Source organism: Bison bison, unplaced genomic scaffold (assembly GCF_000754665.1).
Source record: "Bison bison bison isolate TAMUID 2011002044 unplaced genomic scaffold, Bison_UMD1.0 scf7180017864373, whole genome shotgun sequence".
NCBI lineage: Eukaryota > Metazoa > Chordata > Mammalia > Artiodactyla > Bovidae > Bison > Bison bison.
Window position 1 is genome coordinate 11590360 of NW_011494945.1, and position 6847 is coordinate 11597206.

Sequence of the window (6847 nt, forward strand, 5' to 3'; positions counted from 1 at the left end):
GATAATCATATGGTTTTTGTTTTTCAATTTGTTAATGTGGTGTATTACATTGATTGATTTGCGGATATTTTTGGCTGCAATCACCATCTTCAGTTATTTTGGAGCCCCTCGCCCCCAAAATAAAAGTCTCTGTTTCCGTTGTTTACCCATCTACTTGCCATGAAGTGATGGGACCAGATGCCAATGATATAATATGGCTTGTGTCTTTCTCTGTTTGACTTGCTTCACTTAGTACGACAGTCTCTAGATTCATCCATACAACATGGGGTTTTTATTCATGTACCTCTCATTAAACCTGAGACACCAACAAAGGTTCAATGTAGTGCAGCAAAAAGTGAAAATAGTAATTTAAAAACAGGAAGTATTGTAACGTTCATAAACAGAGGATAAAACAAATGACTATTTTGGTGCTTACATGAACAAGCCACAGTATCTTTCAATGTTTCTAAAAGTATTTTCTATAGAACATTAGCCCATTAGAATAGATGGTCTGCTAAAAAATTTAATGGCTAAATATTTGGGAAATGATGTTGAAATCGTTCGCAAATCTTTCTAGTTTTGCTTGTGGAATCTAAAAACCTAAACTTAATCCCTCATTCAAAAAGTCCTCCGTGAAGAGAGTCTTTGGTTTCCTCTGTGCCATTTTATTTCTTATAAAAACTGTTTAACTTTGAGTTCTCTTGTGTGGTTTTAGAGCTTTCTGTTTTAATGAACCATCGGAAAACTTAAGCTAGTCATTTTTCCTCTGAAGTATGTTGATTATATACAGTGGCCTTAATTATCACTTTTGTGCAAATGGCTACAAAATAAAAAGTAAAAAAAGAATTTTCTAAAACTTTAATGATATCAATTTATTTCATAAAAAACTGGAGCACCAGGCAAACTCTAATTTAATGCCTCTATCTATGCCCTAATTTACTTCTACTGTTTCCTTAACCCCTGATTTGCTTGTGTTGTTTTATAGTCTGAGCATAGAGATACACTTAGAGAAGCATTTGGATGAAACATGGTAAGAAATAAGTTGCCATGGTATTGACCAGCCCAATCCCATATGAAATGCTGGAATGTAACCTTTGGATAACCCTGATGACATTATGAACTGACCACAAACATAGTAATAAGAGGTTCTGTTGTATACTTTCAGAATCTGAAGGATAGAGCCGTCCTCTGTTGGGAAACAGTGGCCTTTGTTCATCAGTGTCTGTGTTGTGGCGGATTCGTGAGTTTGATGAGGTGAGACTCTTTAATTTAATTCTGAATACAGCACACTGGATCCTAATGAGCCAGGTTTTCCCAATTGCCTAATTCACTTTGTCTTTAGTTAGATGCTTAGGGAGGCTACTAAAAGTCCATTAGATTGGAATGCAAAAAAAATGGGCCCCATGTGACCTAAGAGAGATAATACACCTCACTTGTGAAGTCACAGTTAAGTTTCTGACTTACTGAAAGTTAAAATGATAAAGAAGCAATAAGTACTTATGTATTTAGCTTTTTTTTGAACTTAACTTTAGCTGTTTTTTAAAATTATGAACATGAATAAAATGATATTTCTGTCCATTTTTCTATCATTGAATCAAACAAATACATTCAAATGGATTTTCACCAAATTCTGAGGTTACTGTGAGAGTAGCTTAATTTTAAATATGTGCTGCACGGTGTACTCAATGCTTGCATAAAGATGGTAGAATAGCACATCTTTTGAAGGGCCCAGCATGTAGTAAGTGCCCAGTTTCTACTCAGTGTGTGCGTGTGCATGCTCAGTCTTGTTCAACTCTTTGCAACCCCATCTACTGTAGCCCTCCAGACTCTTCTGTCCATGGGATTTTCCAGCAAGCCCATGAGTGGGCTGCATTCTCCTCCTCCAGGGGATCTTCCCTTCTACTCAGTAAGTGACAGCTATTTCATAACTTCCTCCATTTTCATTTCCCACTTATTTACAGTTTGCAAAGTCAACCTAAATTCTTTTTTTTTTTTTTAAACTAAGCACTCATTGCCCCCCTTTCCTAATCTTTTTTTGAAGTTTTTCCAATTGAGGATATATGTGAGCAAAATCTTGCTTCACTTTTATGAAAAAGTTGTCTCCTTCGTTTATATTTTCTGCATAAGGAAGGAGTCTCAGGGCAGGGTTACTGTGAAGGAAAGTGTAACAACCAGTTATCTTTTAAGTCTTACTGCCCGCAATGTTTGCATCCTCATTGCCCAGCTTGCATGCATCGTGAACCTGATTTGTCAGAAAGAAATTCTAATTTTGGCCTATTTCTTGTAATAAAACAGAAACCTCTTGACCAGATTTGTAGTACATTGCTTGTATAACTTTTACTTATATGTATTAACTTCTATCTCATAATGAACTCCTGGCACAGAGACAGGAGGCAACATGGCTGTGGCTGATTAAAAACTTCATAACCTTTATTAACATCTATTTATCCATAGAATGACAAGTTCCACCTCTGCCATCAGGCTTTTCAGGGACTTCTTGTTCAGTGCATGGCTTAGAACATTTACTAATCCTGTGTTAGAACATATAAAGCTCTAGCAGTTTTCTCTAACACGGTTCTAGCCCCCTTTATGTTTCAGAAATGTTCACTATTGTTTTGGCTTCATCTTCCAACATTATTTTCCCAATAGTTATAATATTTGTAAAAACTCTGATTTTATAATTTTTGTAAAATGACAGACTGCTCTTTTTTATGGCCAGATTTCTTTCTGATGCATAAATAAATATGGTGAGCAGAAAGCCTTTCCATGTTCCTCTTGACTTTAGAATTATACCACATATACTTTACAATTTACCTGTATTTTTTTTGTTGTGGTAGTAATTTTTATAATTTAATATTATTCAAAATTTCAGTGATGTTCATCATACTAACAGTTCATCACCCAGAAGATCCAATGCTGCCAGTTCTAAAATTATCCTGAAAATATCATCACCACTCAGTCTCATAAAAGTGATTATAAGTTAATAAAGTCTATACAACATAAATAGGGAGCAATTGAGTAAAGGGAAACTGATGGAATGGAAATTACATGCCAAAAACAGTTCTAATTAAGAGCTACTTAAAAACAACCAATTAGGTAAGAGAGCTTCCCATCTGAGAATAGAAGCCAAAGCATTTATAAACTTTCCCATCAACTAAAAATGGAAAGGCCATTACAGCAATAAGGAAGAAACACATTTATGGAAGTGCTTGAGGATCAATATGTAGAAGAAATGGTTAAGGTTAATTGCATTGATAATCTCAAGCAGTAGACCCAAAGATTTTGTAACCCTGTAGTAAATGCTGTCTTTGAACTGCTTGTAGTTGGAATAACCCATAAATTAATTTAATTTTCTTTCTTTTTTTCTTTTTCTTTCATTATTTCTCTATCTTTCTTTTCCTTCCTTCCTTCCTTTCCTTTTCAGTTTGACAGTATAACAACCCTATGATATCTATTTACTATTTGAGCACTTGATATTTTATCTCTGCAGTTGCTTTTTAGATACAACTTTCAGGCATACCAGGAAGAAGACATACCACACTAAATTTGGCATTCAAGAGCTATTCTTATCCATCTGTTTGCTTTAAAGTTGTAGACTTTTAAGAAACTGCAACTAATTTTAACATTTTGAAAATGCAATCTTTTAATTATACTACTAGTTATATTAGTATACTGCATATGTTTGTAGGGTGTTTTAGCAAAGTTTTTAAATTCATTGCCTCACTTCATCTTCACAAGATCCCTCTGGGTAAGCAGAACAGGTGTTATCACAAAAGTAAGGTACCAAGAGGAAAATTGTCTTGCCTGAAAATTCATAAGAAATTATTTATTGGGAAGACTATATTTAGAATCTACATCTTCTTTTTTTTCCAGAATAGTTAACATTATTCTTTCATAATTTTTCATCCTTTATTACTCTCAACCATTTATTTTATTCAAAATAATTTGTAGAAAATTGAGCATGTGGACACATATTCCATCATCAAAGATTCACAGTGAACTTTTTTGCAAATCATTTTGTTACTGAAATTTATTTCCTTAAAATATACTAGAACTCAGTATGTGTATGGGGCATGGTGCTAAGTTAATTTTTGTCATGGTATTTTCTTAATGTGTGAACTTCACAGAAGGAAGAACTCTGATTTTTTATGCCCTCTTATAGTACCTTGTATTGATATTTGTGACTTCTAACCCATGGAACATTATTTCCTACTTTATAGTTTATTTTATATTTATTTTACTTGGAACTCATAAAACGCTTGAAGAACCCACCATAAAGGACACATCAAATAGCAGCAATAAAACTCAAGTCCAAAAAGGAAACATGAATTCTAGGAAAGAAAGAAATAATGTTGACAGCAACAGTCAGCATTTTCTGTTCTAAGTTGTTTACATAGGAGACTGCATAGTTGCCATGTTAATTAGAATTTACACAGGATTTTCATACAGCCAAATTAAAAAGGAAAAAGGACAAATGAAAGAAAAAAAAAAAGGAAAGAAGGAAAGGGAGGGGTGAAAGAAGGAAGAGAGAGAGAAACAAAATGAGGCTATCATTTCTCACAGCCACGAGTGTAGCATATACCAAGATTCATATGTAATAATGTATTGTCACAATAACCCTGCTGGGTGAGTTCTATTAATAACCTTATTTTAAATAGGAAACAGAATGGTGAAATAACTTGCTATAGGATACAAAGCTGTAAGTGTTGACACTGGGATTCTGACTCATGAAACTGGCTCCCAAAACTACAGGATTGACTATTTATTTGAACAAGTTGTCTCTGTATGAAAAACTCTCATCAAAAGGTAGAAAGCCAACTAATTCCTCAGAGGACAATTTTCCTGGTACAATAGAGTCATACATTCCTTAAGTGGGACCTTTGAACATATGGACAGAGTTCTCAATAATAGTTTATATTGTGTGCAGAAAGAATATTTTCTTTCTGTTTTTCAAAATCATTAAAAGCATTGAAAGTCAAAATTCAAATAGGTAAATTGTTTTAAAGATTCTTTAGGTTTAATCATAATAATAAAATAATAACTTGATAAATAAATAATAAAATAATAATTAAAAATAAAATAATAACTTGGCTTCTAGTGCCCTGCTTTGATCCAGTGAGTTAGAAAAACAAATGTGTATTGATGGTGGGTGTGACTAGAGCCATCATACAGTTTTGATTTGCTACCTCTGAACACTAAACAGTGTGAGCATCCATTATTGGCATTGTATATAGACTGAGGTTCAATTTGACCCCTGATATTTTTCTTGGCAAGTGTAGAGAATCCTTTAGAATGCATTAAGCTTCAGTGTACTGTGCCAGCATATGTCACCTCTAGGCTAGGTTGCCTGTCTTCCACCGGATAATTTCTCCACCTTGATGAATTGACATACTAAGCATTGACTGATTAATTGATTGATTGATTGTTGTTGCTGTTCACTCACTCAGTCATGACTGACTCTGTGACCCCCATGGATTGCAGCATGCCGGGCTTCCCTGTCCTTCACCATCTCCCAGAGCTTGCTCAAACTTACGTCCATTGAATCGGTTATGCCATCCAGCCATCTCATACTCTGTCATCCCCTTATACTTTTGCCTTCTATCTTTCCCAGCATCAGAGTTTTTTCCAATGAGTCATCTCTTTGCATCAGGTCACCAAAGTACGGAGCTTCAGCTTTAGCATCAGTCCTTCCAATGAATGATTAGGGTTGATTTCCTTTAGGATACACTGGTTGGATCTCCTTGCAGTCCAAGGGACTCTCAAGGGTCTTCTCCAGCCCCATAGTTCAAAAGCATCAATTCTTTGGTGCTCAGCCTTTTTTATTGTCCCAACTCTCACATCCATATAGAACTATTGGAAAAACCATAGCTTTGACTATATGGACCTTTGTTGGCAAAGTAATGTCTCTATACTTTTTAATATGCTGTCTAGGTTTGTCATAGATTTTCTTCCAAGGAGCAAGTGACTTTTAATTTCATAGCTACAGTCACTGTCTGCAGTGATTTTGGAGCCCAAGAAAATAAAGTCTTTCATTGTTTCAACTATTTCCCCATCTGTTTGCCATGTGAGACTGGAATCCATGATCTTAGTTTTCTGAATGTTGAATTTAAGCCAGATTGATGGTAGTTCACATAAAGTGGCTAACCAAGAGCACCTGAACATTCTCCCAGCATGACTGATTTTAGACAGATTTCTTCCTTATGACAGACACTTGAAGGACTTCCCTAGTGACTCAGATGGTAGTAAAGAACCTGCCTTAATGCAGGAGACCCAGGTTCAATTCCTGGGTGGGGAGACTTGATTTAGAAATTTTATCACAATTTATAAATCTTTTCTCTGCTCCTTTGAGATGTCTATCTTCTAAACCAAGGAATGTTTTCCCAAGGCCCTGGAAGCTATCTCTCTGAACTGTAATCATCAATAAACATAGTGTGGCTGTCTCCCACTCTTTGTGGAAGCGAAAAGCAAAGGAGAAAAGGAAAGATATAAGCATCTGAATGCAGAGTTCCAAAGTATAGCAAGAAGAGATAAGAAAGCCTTCCTCAGTGATCAATGCAAAGAAATAGAGGAAAACAACAGAATGGGAAAGACTACGGATCTCTTCAAGAAAATGAGAGATACCAAGGGAACATTTCATGCAAAGATGGACTCAAAAAAGGACAGAAATCAGAAGATATTAAGAAGAGGTGGCAAGAATGCACAGAAGAACTGTACAAAAAAGATCTTCATGACCAAGATAATCATGATGGTGTGATCACTCACCAAGAGCCAGACATCCTGGAATGTGAAGTCAAGCGGGCCTTAGAAAGCATCACTACAAACAAAGCTAGTGGAGGTGATGGAATTCCAGTTGAGCTATTTCAAATCC